At 35.0% G+C, this 15,928-nt stretch overlaps 1 pseudogene; it reads left to right on the top strand.

The window, feature by feature from the left end:
* The first annotated feature begins 14,644 nt into the window (after positions 1-14,644).
* Positions 14,645-15,588, top strand: LOC110143633 (polyglutamine-binding protein 1 pseudogene; annotated as a pseudogene).
* The last annotated feature ends 340 nt before the right edge of the window (positions 15,589-15,928 follow it).

Here is a 15,928-nt window from a genome sequence, read left to right on the forward strand (position 1 = left end):
AATTCAGAAGAAAAAGATGAAGGGACAGAAATTATATTTAAATCAATACTGGCTGAAAACTTTCAAAGAGACATCCAGATCAATAGGGTCCAAAAGATCCCAAATTGTTTGGGCTCAGATAGGGCCACAGCAAGACACAATATAATCAAATTTTCTAAAGACCAAAAATAATTTTAAATTCAGCAAGAAAAATAAGAGAAGATACATAAAAGGGAAACCTGCGAGACTACGGGAGGATTTCTCAGCAGAAACTTCAGGCCAGAAGAGAATGGAATGATATAGTCTTAAAAATTTTGAAAGAAAATGACCCTCACTCAAGAATTCCAAACCCAGTAAAGGTGTCCTTCTGAAACAAAGAGTTGATAAAGTCTTTCTTGAACAAAGAAAAGTTGAGGGAGTTCATTACCACCAGACTTGCCTTATAAGAAATGCTGAGCGAAATTCACTGAGTGGAAGTAAAATAACACAAATTTACATTTCAAAAATACAAGGTAATATAAATCTCTCTGACAAACCAACAAACAGATGAAAACAACTTATAGGAAAATAGATGACACTCAGATTTTTGGTTACCAGTCACTGAGGGTAGGGAAAGGGGAAACCAGAAGAATGTGGTCAAAACATACAAATTTTATGATAATAATATTGATGTATGATATATAAGAAAATTGCTGTTAGAGTAAATCCTAAGAGTTTTCAGCCCATGGAAAACATATTTTTTCTTTTTTTTCGTTTTCTTTTTTTTTTTTTTGATGGTTTAGTTATTTTCTTTTTATCATGACTATGTGAGAAGGTGGATGTCCATTGAATTTATTGTGGTAATCATGTCACAATACAAGTAAATTAAATCATTATTCTCTTATAATTTAAAGTTATGCACAAATGTATGTGAATTATTTCTCAATAAAACTGGAAAAGATATTTGTCCATTAATACTCATTCATTAAGATATTTACAATTTTTCCATTATAAAAAATGCCTGTAAGCCTATCTATACTAGGAAATAGATTGGCAGAATAAATTTGAACATTTAGAAATAATTGAATTGTTATGTTTTAATGAAGAAGGTTATAATACCCTACTTTTATATTCTCATTCAAAACTCTGGAACTTTTTTTTTTTTGTAATTGGACATTTTGAAGTAAAGAGTTGAGAGAAATCTGTACTTTATCAAAGTAATTCTTTCTGTTTGCCTAATTGCTACATGGAAGCAGTGGGAATATTTTAACCAGCAGCCTTTCTACTTTGAAAATACATAGTTTGATAATTTGTTATGTTTCATTAACTTTTCTAACAATATTAATATTCTTAAAACAGATGATTTTTCTGGTCTCTAACTTCAAGGATTTGTAAATATTTTATACTGTTGGCAAAGGTCTACACTACAGTGAGAGGGATAAAAACAATCAGGAAGCATTCACAAATTTATTCATTAGATTCATGTTACCCAGTTTTATATTCTAAGAGCAAAATTTCTCTATTCAATTTTTACCATCAGCAGTAACTTGTTTTGTTCTTTTTTCCCAAGTTGTTATGCTGAACAAAATGAACACTGCTTAGTTTATTGGAGACTGAATGATTTGATTTGAAAAAATGTCATCTACATGAACTGAAAGTTTTTGGAAATAATGACTTCCACAAATATCATCCAATTATATCATATTATAACTACCATATTATCCTTTTTTCAAAATCTAATGTTTGGGCTTATGTATATGTGTGTGAGCCTTTGTGTATGTGTACACATCCATACAGGCACTTCAGTTATGTCAATGATCTATGAGCAGACATTTGTTGTCTTGGAATATGAGAGTACAAGATTTATATTCTTTATATTAACTACCAAATATTGCTAGGCACTTAATTACTCAGCACACATCACTAAGGCATAGGTCAAATAATTTACATACTAGATTCATTAAAAAAAAAAAAAGCCAGTAACTGAAATTTCCTCTTTTTGGGCTCCAAAATCATTGCAGATGGTGACTGCAGCCATGAAAATGCTTAATTAAGACGCTAAATCAAGACACTTACTCCTTGGAAAGAAAGTTATGACCAACCTAGACTGCATATTAAAAAGCAGAGATGTTACTTTACCAACAAAGGTCCGTCTAGTAAAGGCTATGTTTTTTCCAGTAGTCTTGTATGGATGTGAAAGTTGGACCATAAAGAAAGCTGAGCACTGAAGAATTGATGTTTTTGAACTGTGGTGTTGGAGAAGACTCTTGAGAGTCCCTTGGACTGCAAGGAGATCCGACCAGTTCATCCTAAAGGAGATCAGCCCTGAGTGTTCATTGGAAGGACTGATGTTGAAGCTGAAACTCCAATACTTTGGCCACCTGATGTGAAGAGCTGACTCATTGGAAAAGACCCTGATGCTGGGAAAGATTGAAGGCAGGAGGAGAAGGGGACGACAGAGGATGAGATGGTTGGATGGCATCATCGACTCAATGGACATGAGTTTGAATAAACTCCAGGAGTTGGTGATGGACAGGGAGGCCTGGCATGCTGCAGTCCGTGGGGTCTCAAAGAGTCGGACACGACTAAGTGACTGAACTGAACTGAACTGAACTGAAACTGAAATCTCCAGTTTCTAAGCCACAAAATTCTTAATTAAGAAGCATTATTGTAGAGCAGGATGGCTCTGATCAAGACTCGGGGGCAACAAAGGATATAATTCCTCATACCTTGATAGAAGGGAGAATATTATCTGACATTTCAGGCCCCAAAGAACAGACAGTAAGGTCTGGTTATGAAACATCTTGGATGGGGTTGAAAACCCATCTTCATTTGCACAATCCAAAAGGATGTTATTTGGGAAAACAGTTAGGTTAAACAAGAGGCATACACTTAGAAACTCAAATACATAAACGACTTAATGGGCTATTTAGCAACCTGGTGATGGGAAATCATTGCTGAAAACTGAAAGTGTCCATGAGATAAGTTACATGTAGAAGGTGTAACAACAGGTATAGTCACAGGCAAGTTTTTTTTGTATCCCTACTTTTAGATAAAAATAGTCTGCTATATGTGTAATGCAGGAATACAACTGAGATTCTAGAAGACAGATAAATAGATAGATGATTAATTTCTTGAGTCTAATGTAACAAAGTACTACAACCTAGATGACTTAAAATAACAGAGTGTCATTTGTTTACAGTTAATGGAGGCTAGATTTCTGAAATCAAAAGTTGTCAAAGTTGGTTCTTTTGAAGTATCTGAGGGAAAATGTGTTTGTTCCATGCCACTCTCTCAGCTTCTGATGGTTTAGCAGTAACCTTTTGTGTTCCTTAGCTTACAGGCATTTCACTTCAATCTTTCACCTTTCATGGTATTCTCCCTGTATTTCTTCAAGTTGTCTCCCTCTATGATGTCTGTCTGTGTCCATATTTTTCTATTTATAATAAGGATACAGATCACATTGGATTAGGGCCACCTAAATGACTTCATTTTAACTTACTATCTCTGTATAAACCTTCGTTCAAAAAGGCCACTTTTCGAGGAACTGAAGATTAGGGCTTCAAAGTAACCTTCTTGAAGGAAAAATTCAACCAATAATAGACAGATATATAGATAGGTAGACAATATTAAAAGGGTTATGTAAGCATTTATTTTATATTATATTCTTTTTTATATATTTTTTTTACAAATGGCAGTGGATCAACCTCATCAACTTTGTATTTGAAATATTAAAATATTAGTCCTCAAAATAAAAGGAGACTTGGACTTTTCTTTATTATATATGTAACATATTATTTCACATTTGATGAATTAAAGTAACAAATTATAGTGTAGAGGAAAATGGTATAGAAGGAAAATTCTGTAATTCTTTCAACATATTAAACCATATGATAAACTTAATAGTAATTCAAAAGTGAAGTCACTCATTCATGTCTTTGCAACCCCATGGACTGAGGAGTCCATGGGATTTTCCAGGCAAGAATACTGGAGGGGGTTGCCATTTCCTTCTCCAGGGGATCTTCCCAACCCAGGGATTGAACCTGGGTCTCCCACATTGTAGGCAGATGCTTTACCATCTGAGCCACCAGGGAATCCCAATAGTAACTTGCATTTATACTAACTCACATTGAGTGAGTTAAACCTGTGAGAATATATGTCATTCCAGTAGTGCAAAGAAATGCTATAAATATAAAAAATAAAAAATAGGAAATAATCAGTAGCCTCAAGAAAAACAAAGATATTCAATGAAAATGAAATTCAATGAAAATCTTAGAATGGAATGCCAAGGGTTTTGCAGTTTATTACATACATTATCAAAACTTATGGGAGATTTGAAATGGGAAACAATTTTAGAAAATCATATCTGCATTTAGGACAGATGAATAATTATAGAAAATAGAGAGTTTTCCCTAGAAATAACCTGGAGATAAGAACAAGCTAACAATGTTTTAGGTGATGCCTTCTTTTCCAATAAGTGATTACAGTGGAATTGATACTTACAGCCTTTGATAACTGATCACATGTGAGACATGGAGAAGAAATGGGAAAAAATAATCCTAGACCTCACCCTATCCCAGTTCACAGGGTTGCAAAGGGTCGACAGGACTGAAGCGACTTAGCACGAATGCACACCCTATCCAACACTTAACCCTATCCAGGTGGCTCAGTGCTCTCTCGTTTTGAAAAAAATAAAGATAAATCTAAAATTCTGGAATTCAAAAGTAGTTCCCCAAATTCTTCTGAGACTTTTTATTTTTGTTTTTATTCTCCTCTTTCCCTTCTTTTTTTCCTTCTTTCTTTCCTTTCTTCTTCCTCTCCTTTTCCTTCTTCTCCTCCTAATTCTAACTCTGAAGGAAAGCAACGTTTTAAAAATAAAACTAAAAAAGAAAAGAAAAACTGGAAGTTGGGGAAAAATGAAAAGGCATAGGTAGTTTTAAAATATCCTTTGGTAGTAAGAAGAATATTTTATGTGGTTCAGAGTGCTTGAGAGTAGAAACCAGACACAGAGCCAGTATGACAAACACTAAAGAAGGAAGAATAAGAACCATATTATATAAAGCACCCAAAATGGAAGGTATGAAGAAAATGAAGAAAAAGGCTTTGTGACCAACTGCTCCATAAATATGATTTTTAAAAGCAAGTATATTAGAAAAGCATGTGTGCTTAGTAGGGTGCATTCTTTGCAACACCATGGACTGTAGCCAGAGAGGCTCCTCTGTCCATGGGATTTTCCAAACAAGGATACTGAAGTGGGTTGACATTTCCTCCTCCAGGGGATCTTCCTGACCCAGGGATGGAATTTGTGTCTCTCTCCTGCATCTGCAGGCAGATCCTTTACTAATGCACCACCTGGGAAACCCAATAGAAAAGCAAGGGAACTTAGTTTAGGTATGGAGGGTAATTTTTACTTTAACTTATATTACGTTATGATTTTTTTTTTTTTCTGAAAGGTTTCTTTTACTGAAAAATATATTTAAAAATCTATTTTTAATTACGTCTCATAACAAAATAAAACAAAACCCTCACATGTTTAGAAACCTCTTCAGGTTGATTAGTTTGCCATTCATTTCCCAGATTGGCATATTCTCACTTAGTAACTAATCCCATGACCAAAGAGAAAGGAAAGTTAAATTCAAATGCATGAGATAAATGTTAAACCCTAATCAAAGTTATATAAATATTTGGATTCCTTTTGTAAAGCAACACTTCTTATTTTTTTATTTGCTTTTCTGTAAGTAGTATTTAAAAATTTTAAATACTTAAAAAATTAAATATTTTAAAACATGTTAAAAAATTTTAAACATTTTAATCATTATTACAAGCATTAAAAGTTTACAGGTTTTTTTTCTACACCTAGCTAGTATTGACAATATAAACCTTTTTAATTATTGATATAAGGTCACTGCACAACTTCCTCTTCATTTTCTTTTTTATATATGTCTTTTTTCCTCATAAATTTTATTTTCTTTAAGAGTCCTTTGTCAAGTATTTTCTGCAAGTGAGTTGCATCTCAATATAGACTTTGAATACTTGCATTCTACAAGTTTTTTTTTTCTCCCCCCCCACACATAAAAGATGAACTATCTTTTAAAAAGTAATACTATCTTAACATGATATATGATTCCTGGGTAGAGAATTTTTTCATATACTATTCTAGTTTCTGGTGTTAGAGATGAGAAGTTTAATACATTTGAATATTTTACTTTCTAAGTGACTTGTCAGTCAGGAAGCTTAGAAGATTTTCTTCCCTTTCCTTTAAATTCTTAGAATTCAGACAGTTTACTAGTCTATGTATAGGTGAATAGCTCCTTTTATTCCCTTCAAGGTTGTTATTTTCTCAGTAAACTTTTATAATTTTTAGATTAAAATATTTCTTCAACAAAGGATAGCCTTCTCTGTTATTTCTTAAAATCTTGTTTCTCTTCTTTTTCAGAACAGTTATTGCATGAATCATAGTTCATGTAGTTTTGTTTCACAGTTACTGTGAACTGGAATAATTTATGAAAACAAAATCTTTTTTATCCTGTGAAACATCAATTATTTACAATAAACTATGCACATACTGGGCTTTGTTGTGATTTGTAAAATTTTATCCCCAGATTTACAGAGAAAAATAGCAAGAGAGAAGTTATATATTCTTGATAGCTTACATCATTTATTATTTACCATAGTTAAGACATTATTCAGTAGACATTAAAATTGATAAATAAAGTACATCTATTATTATAATGGAATATTATGTTAACATACATTTCTTTTTTTTTTCCATTTATTTTTATTAGTTGGAGGCTAATTACTTTACATCATTACAGTAGTTTTTGTTATACATTGAAATGAATTAGCCATGGATTTACATGTATTCCCCATCCCAGTCCCCCCTCCCACCTCCCTCTCCACCCGATCCCTCTGGGACTTCCCAGTGCACCATGCCCGAGCACTTGTCTCATGTACGGGGCTTCCCAGGTAACACTAGTGATGAAGAACCCACCTGCCAATTCAGGAGACTTAAGAGACGTGGGTTCAATTGCTGGGTAGGAAGATGCCCTGGAGAAGTAAACGGTGACCCACTCCAGCATTCTTTCCTGGAGAATTCCATGGACTGAGGAGCCTGGAGGGCTACAGTCCACAGGGTCGCATAGAGTCAGACACGAAGCGACTTAGCATATATACTTCTAATTGATGTATCTTTTCCTCTTCATTTATTTCCATGAATGACTGTTTGTAATATGAAATATCACATTTGTAAGATTATCAATATATGATCTAATCTTTATTGTGAACTAATCAATATATAGTTTTTATCATCAAGAATAGGCACTCAAATACAAAAAATAGTGATAAATTCATACTAGTAATTCCATAACACTGATTTATGTAAGTGTGCTCTAGTGTACATTTAAATAGAAAATTAATATAAGTTAATAGATTGGCACAATGAGATGTCACTTCATATCAATCTTAATAGCTATTATCAAAAACAAGTAATAAATGTTGGTGAGGATGCAGATTTAATAATATTTTATTATTTTTGAGTATCAAGTCAAAGTATAGCAATGAAATTATTGTCTATGAATATTTCTTCCTTCTTTAAATGTAGTTTTTCTTTCACATTTATTAGATAACCATGCATTTCTCTTACTCTTTGAAATTTAATAAACAAGCTAAAAATATTCCCTGGATTTCTGTATGTTCAATGTGATTAACATATTTCGAGTGGAGGTGGGGGGCATCTCTTATCACAGTTATTAATCTGGATACACACTTTCAGCTCATTGAAGTGAGGGGATAAAACTCTAAAATATCTTACTGGCTCTTAAATTTTCCCACCATAAATCACATATGCCTTCCAGTTACATTTCAAAATGCAAATAAATCATATTTGCACCTAACTCCAAAGGGGACAGTGAAGTACAATTCTACCACTTTCCAAGAGGAAAGTTGAAAATGCACAGGAAATGTCAGTAAGGCTCTCAATAATATGTAATACTTTTCTCTGTAGAGTTCCTATTTTTTTCCATTGTAACTGTCCTTTGTCAATTTTCTTGTAGACATACATTCTATTATCCATTTTGTTTTACATATTGATCATTTGTGATATGCTAGTCTCTATACTAATATCTGTATAAGTAGTGTCTCTTGCCTTGTATTACAAACCTTTCCTGGTGCAATGTAATACAATGGGCCAGGGGAATATAGATTAAAACACAAATGTATATACACATTCTTATTCGTATTAACACCACGACCATTCCTTGATTGTAACTCAACCAGTAACAGTTTTCATCACACTTTGTCTAGTTATCTAATCCCCTTGGCTTCAATCTTATCAATAAATGAGGACAAAAATTACAACTTTCTTAGCACTTAGCTCAATAAATGTAAATTGTCATTGCCACTATTAATACACTAAAACACATATAATGAGCTTTTTGATGATATATTTTCAAATTTTTTAATGAATTGACACAAAATATTACAATATATTATTTGAAAAGTCAACTTTGCATATTATTGATTTATTATTTCTATAAGACTGATTACTTATTCTTATAATGCTTCTCAAGTGATAGCACATTGAATAATCAGATGAGAAGAATTTTTCAGTAATTCAAATTCTCTAGTTCTATCCTCTGTAATTATGATTCAGTAGACTGAGTGGGCTCCAGATAGTTGGGTGTTTTGCAATTTCTTTGGAGGAAGTATCTAGAGATATATTTAAAAAAAAAAAGAAAGCTACACTAAAACTGAAAAATGCAGTGGCCATTTCTTTGTGTATATCATTTCTATTTCTTCATATTGCACAAACTTATTTGGTTTCCAAAGATTTCCTTGCATTTCAAAAGCATATATGAGTCATAATATGTGCTATAAACTTGTTTTGCTATTTATGAAGTAGAAAACATTAGGAAATGCTATAGAGTGCATAAAATCAATAAAAGATTATGAGAATCTTTTGAGCCAGAAAATATCCAGAGAGCACAGAGCAATATTAATTAACACTAAAAGGAAATAAAAGTTTAGATGAATGTTTTAATTTAATCCAAATGTAAAAATTTACAAATGTAGATAAAGATTGGGGGGAAAGCTATAACATGATGCAAGCTACTAGAAACTACTTAATTTGAACTAGGCTTATTACATTAGAGGACCTGAATTGATTGTTTCATTTACTCTTATTAAAGATGTTTCAAATTACTTCATTCTTTATCAACAAAAAGTTGCAATACAATTTCCTATATTCATGAAATTTTATCTCATATCAGAAGCTTGTTAAAAATCTTACTGACCTGGTTAATGAAGTACCATTTCTTCTATACAGATCCAGTTACTCTTGCCTTTCTGGAAAATTTTAAGTTTATAAAACCACTGCTTACAGAAAATAATTTAAATCAATTACATATCTACACACATATCTTTGGCACTTATCATCTTCCAACACCTACTGCTGTTAAGATGCAAAATCACATTTGGATGTTCCAATGAAAAAACAAGTAAGAGCCCCAAAATTCACACAGAAGGTAAGTTTCTGTACAAAGCTTTAACATAGATATATTTGACTCTAAAGTCTATTGTCTAATCTAAACTTACCTGGACTTTCCAGGTGGAGTGGTGGTAAAGAATCTGCCTGTCAATGCAGGAAGTGCAAGAGACGCAGGTTTGATCCCCAGGTTGGGAAAAAGCCTGGAGTAGGAAATGGCAACACACTCCAGTGTTCTTGCCTGGAAAATTCCATGGACAGAGGAACCTGGCAGGCTACAGTCCATGGGGTCACAAAAGTTGGACATGAATGAGCAATTGAGCACACACTGAAATGATGGCTATCATGTATTGAAGACTTGTATGTATTATTTTAAAAGATTTATGATGGAGGGATAAAGAGACATACACTAAATCTTAGAACTGCTCACTATCTGCCTCTGGAGGGCCCCACCACTGTGCCTTATCCAGCTGCTCTCAACTATTCCATTCTCCCACCAGGTAGTATCACTTTCTTTCTTAGATTCACTTTTCATATCATATCTCCCAGAACTAGCACAACTTATCATTAATTGCCAGTATGTAAATTATCTATCTATTCTAACCTGTATCAGAAGCAAGAGGAGGAAATAAGTACAATTAAAAAAGAAGGCAGTTCAGTTCAGTCTCTCAGTCATGTCCAGCTCTTTTTGATCCCATGGACTGCAACACGCCAAGCTTCCTGTCCATGCAATTCTCCAAGCAAGAATACTGGAATGTGTTGCCATTTCCTTCTCCATGGGATTTTCCTGACATAGGAATTGAACCAGGATCTCCTTCATTGCAGGCAGATTCTTACTGACTGAGCTACTATCTATTAATTATTGTCAAAGAACAACAAATTATTAGTGCTTTGCTTTCTTACATTACTGGTTACAGTAAAATCTAGTATCATTCTTATTACTAACACAGTAACTATTAATTAAAATCACACATGTATTTATATCAGCTACCTATTACCATAGTAATGTTGTATAACACACCATACCAAATTCAGTGACTGAAACACAGTAGTTTTGAACTCTCACAGAACTGTTAATCACTGATTTAGGCAGGCTAGTTCTGGTTTTGTCTGGTCTCCATCGCATTGCTGCAATCTGGAATGTGTTGGCCGGGCTTACTGCTCTGTTTCAGGTGTCTCCCACGTTACTACTATAGGCTAGTGTGGTGAAAGCAGAGGTACCAGTGCAAGCAAGCCCAGTCTTGAAAGTGTCTTTAAGGCCTACATTTACATCCCACTCTCAAACATTGCACTGGTCCACAAACTTGTTACATGTCTGAACTCAGAATCAAGGGGGAGGGAAATAATCGCCATTCGTTTATCAACATTAGCTTGAAAGCCACCTGTCAAAAAGTATGGATGCCAGAGAATGTGAAGTATTCAAGTCATTAAAGCAATTAATCTGGGATTCCCTGATGGCTCAGTAGGTAAGGAGTCTGCCTGCAATGCAGCAGACCTGGGTTTGATCCTTGAGTTGGGAAGATCTCCTGGAGAAGGGAAAGGCAATCCACTCCAGTATTCTTGCCTGGAAAATCCCATGGACAGACAAGCTTGGTGGGCTACAGTCCATGGGGTTGTAAAAAGTTGGACATGACCGAGTACCTAAAACACACAAAGAAATTAATCTACCACAGCCCTTGATGCAGCCATTCATATATGTGAATTTTTCCTACAGATGTACTTGGACCTATGGGAGATGATCTAGATATAATAAAACTTAGCAAAATATTCTTTAAAGCAGAAAACTTAGATATGTACTTGTACATGTGGGACACAATCTAGGTATAACAATATTTAGTGAAATATTCTTTAAAGTAGAAAACTAAAGTATGTATGGGCTTCCCTGGTCGTTCAGTAGGTAAATAACCTGCCTGCAATGCAGGAGACCCAGGTTCGATCCCTGGGTTGGGAAGATCCCCTGCAGGAGGGAATGGCAAACCTCTCTGGTATTCTTGCCTGGAGAATTTCATCGACAGAGGGGTCTACAGTGATATGTATTTAAATGTAAGTACATTTGAATACACATATGTATGCATGTAAATAGATACAGTATATCTACAGTCCTTGGGGTTCCAAAGAGTCATACACAACTGAGTGACTAACATATACAAGGTATGTCTAGAATGAAAAATATCATGCAGCAGTAAGGGGCATGTTAAATAGCTACAAACATTCTAAAGGAATATCTGTAGCTACTGAAAATTATTTACATAAAAAAAACACTTTTAAGTAAAAAAGCAATATACAAAACAGAATATTATATGATACTATATTTTAAGTCAGTAAAATACGTTTAGAAATGTCTGCAAAAGCAGTAATTAAGTGCTAACTATGTATGAATGGTGGACATTGCAGAGGAACAGAAGAGCTTAGCAACCGAAGATTTTGTAACCTTACTATGCACAAGGTATCTTTTCAAAATTCTGTGCCATTGGCATATATTACCTATTTTATTTATTGCCCATTTGTTTATATAATAAATTAATGACTATTTTTTATTTTACATTAATTAATAAAAGGGCAACTGTGTAATAATTAATTCCAAGTATGAATTAGATATTATGTACACATGTACCATATTGCCAATATGTTTTCCAATCTTCAAATTATTTCAGTCTGAATTAAGATAAATTGTACTATGTAGATCAGCCCTAGGTGTTCATTGGAAGGACTGATGCTGAAGCTGAAACTCCAATACTTTGGCCACCTGTGCGACGATTTGACTCATTGGAAAAGACGCTGATGCTGGGAGGGATTGGGGGCAGGAGGAGAAGGGGAGGACAAGAGGGTGAGATGGCTGGATGGCATCACTGACTCAATGGACGTGAGTTTGAGTAAACTCCGGGAGTTGGTGATGGACAGGGAGGCCTGGCGTGCTGCAATTTATGGGGTCGCAAAGAGTCGGACACGCCTGAGCGACTGAACTGAACTGAATTGAACTGTACTATGTAGAATAGAAAGATTGCTCAAAATATGTAAATTTCATGCAATTTATATGAACTGAAACAATTTGGTAAGTCTAAAACTTCCCTGGTGGCTCAGACGGTAAAGCGCCTGTCTACAATGAGGGAAGCCCGGGTTCGATCCCTGAGTCGGGAAGATCTCCTGGAGAAGGAAATGGATTTCCCACTCCAGTACTCTTGCCTGGAAAATCCCATGGACGGAGGAGCCTGGTAGGCCGCAGTCCATGGGGGTCGCTACGAGTCGGACACGACTGAGCGACTTCACTTTTTCACTAACACTTTAGTTAATAAATATGTCTTGTGAACTTTCTCAATTGATTATTTAGATAATTTTTCCTACATTTAGTTTTGCTAATAAGATGACAACTCTCCTTAAAGAAAGAGACAGTATGTTTTCTTCTGTCCTTTGGGTTGTTGCTGAAAGTGAGAAGCAATAGAGCAATAGTAGTTTACATATTTTTAGTCCTTCTTTGTATTCTACACCACAAGTTGTTGATTTTGAATTATTTTGACTTTTTGCAGTTTGATATTAGTAAATACATGCAGTATTTCTTAAACTTCTCTCGACAAACACAACTTTTTTTCTGTTCAAACAGAAGTGGTAAAGGGATAGATTATACAGTTTTTTTTTAAATTTCTGATTTGTGTGATCACTTTATATAAATTATTTTATATTTTAATATACACACAAAATTTAACATGTGAATCACATTAGAAAAAATTTTGGCTAGACTCTTGCTGTTTTTAAGATAGATGGCAATATTTTAACAATATAAATTTAAATTTTAGTGTATCTGCCTTTGGGTATTCGTATGCATACTTTCAGGGACATCTACTTATTTTTCATAAATATGTGAATATTTTGTTTCATCTTTGGGGACAAAATCAGTGTATTACATTCAGGTAATAAAATAATAATCCAAAGGGAACTAATATCTATTGAACTTGGTTCCAGAATTTGTAATGAATATAATTTGCTAACATAAATGACTTTCAGGATCTGACTTTTCAAAGTGAATAACAGAAACTATTATAACTGGTATTAAAATTTAAAGATGTTCTCTATTGGCTTTAAAATGGAAAATAGAAAATAATAAATTTAGGAAAAAGATATATAAAGGACTGAAATGAAAAAAATATTAAAATGAAAACTTTAAATAAGTAAAAGCAAACATGGGATTGGAAAATTTCTATTGACTACCAAACAAGGCATTGCATTTTTTTATTTATCATTTTTTTCCCTAAAAGTTTAACTTCAAATTTATTTTAGTGAAAGCTGCAACTGAAATTCACCTTTTCAACATTACTTAATTTATATGGAAAGGGAGTTTACAAGCAGACAAAATCAAAGATTCCATTAGAAGCTAATGATAGACTACTTTCTTTGCATCTATATGTGTCCCTATAAAATCAATTACATTATAGAATTTCTGAGTTCAACAAAAGTTGACCTTTAGTGACCTTTATCTAGTGTCATGTACACAATGTCCTTACGTTCCTACCTAGATGATAATAGATATTATCAGATCTTAATGAAAATCAAATTTCTCTGTATTCAGTAATTAGCTAGTAAAACCAATTAGCTGAGGACCTACAAAACTAGTGTTAAAGGTGATTAAGCCAAGTTAATGATTACAAAAATAATTATACTTCCACAGTGAACTTCAGAATTATAATTGGACTGTCTATCCCAGTTAATTAGATAATTAGCACACCAAGATTTTTGGAAAACTTTGAGCAGTTGGAAAGTGCATTCTCTTGAAATCTCCCATTTAGATGTGCTCTTTAGGGTAATCTGATATCACAAATCTTCCAAAGTTAAGAGAAGACAGTGTAATTTTCATTTTTCAAAATAATTAGCAGTTATCCAGTTAATGTTATTGCTATTAGTTTATTTCCCTTCCAAACCAAATTTGATCAAAAAAGCAATAAACTTCAACCAAAAGTCCAAACTAACAGTAGGTGAATTTATTGGTCAATACCCCTAGCAATAGAGTAAATTATAAAACATGACATTTTAGTTACTTCCATAAGTGATCTAATGCAAAATAGAACATTTATACTTGGCAATTTAATTACAATGTCTATGAAAAATGATCTTTATTCTGATAATGTTGACTGTTAACAGATTTTTATTTCACAAGCATTTATTTAATATTATTTTACTATTTTACTATAAGAAAACAGTTTTCGGCCCAGTTACCTCTAAGCTCAGGGAGAGAGAAACTCATTCTGTGCTTTGGGAAAAGAGAGTCGTGTGGTCCTGGCGCTCATAGAGACGACGAGAGAGAGGTGGCCAGTTGGACAGTCATCCATCCACTACTTGCGTGACTGCATTGGCCTGTCTGCCATCCGCTATGCCGCTGCCCGTTGCGTTGCAGACCCGCTTGGCCAAGAGAGGCATCCTCAAACATTTGGAGCCCGAACCAGAGGAAGAGATCATTGCTGAGGACTATGACGACGATCCTGTGGACTATGAGGCCACCCGGTTGGAGGGCCTGCCACCAAGCTGGTGCAAGGTGTTTGACCCTTCCTGCGGACTTCCTTACTACTGGAATGTGGACACAGATCTTGTGTCCTGGCTTTCCCCACACGCCCCCAACTCTGTTGTTACCAGATCCGCCAAGAAGCTCAGGAGCAGTAATGCAGATGCTGAGGAGAAGCTGGATCGGGGCCATGAGAAATCAGACCGTGGCCACGAGAAATCGGACCGAGGTCATGAGAAGTCAGACCGCAGCCATGAGAAGTCAGAGCGGAACCATGAGAAGTCTGACAGGGACCGGGACCGTGGTTATGACAAGGTAGACAGAGAGAGCGCGGGACCGGGACCGCGGGTATGACAAGGCCGACCGAGAAGAGAGCGAAGAACGGCGCCACCATCGCCGGGAGGAGCTGGCTCCCTACCCCAAGAGCAAGAAGGCAGCAAGCCGAAGGATGAAGAATTAGACCCCATGGACCCCAGCTCATATTCAGATGCACCTCGGGGCACATGATCAACGGGACTCCCCAAGCGGAATGAGGCCAAGACAGGTGCAGACACGACAGCAGCCGGGCCCCTCTTCCAGCAGCGCCCTTACCCCTCCCCAGGAGCGGTTCTTCGGGCCAATGCCGAGGCCTCCCGAACCAAGCAGCAGGACTGAACCTCCCCCCACCCCCACCCCACCCCCGGGTATTTAATAAAAGCTTTTCAGTGGAAAAAAAAAAAAGAAGAAAACAGTTTTCATATTACTGCTTTAAAGTGCTGAAAAATATACATCTCATCAATTCAGCATTCTTTCTATCAGTTTAGGGTCAGTGTGTGAATTAATAGCACACTAGATGGGCTTGGTATGGTCAGGTTGACTCATATTCTTTTGGTGAGTGACTTACACATATATACACCCATGTACAAATAATCAAAAATAAAACTTTTACTCTAATAAGGCATCTTTTTGAATTATGATCACTTATTAACAAATTATTTCACTCAATTAATGGGTCATCTTAA

The sequence above is a fragment of the Odocoileus virginianus genome, chromosome 14 (genome assembly GCF_023699985.2).
Source record: "Odocoileus virginianus isolate 20LAN1187 ecotype Illinois chromosome 14, Ovbor_1.2, whole genome shotgun sequence".
In the NCBI taxonomy this organism is placed as follows: domain Eukaryota; kingdom Metazoa; phylum Chordata; class Mammalia; order Artiodactyla; family Cervidae; genus Odocoileus; species Odocoileus virginianus.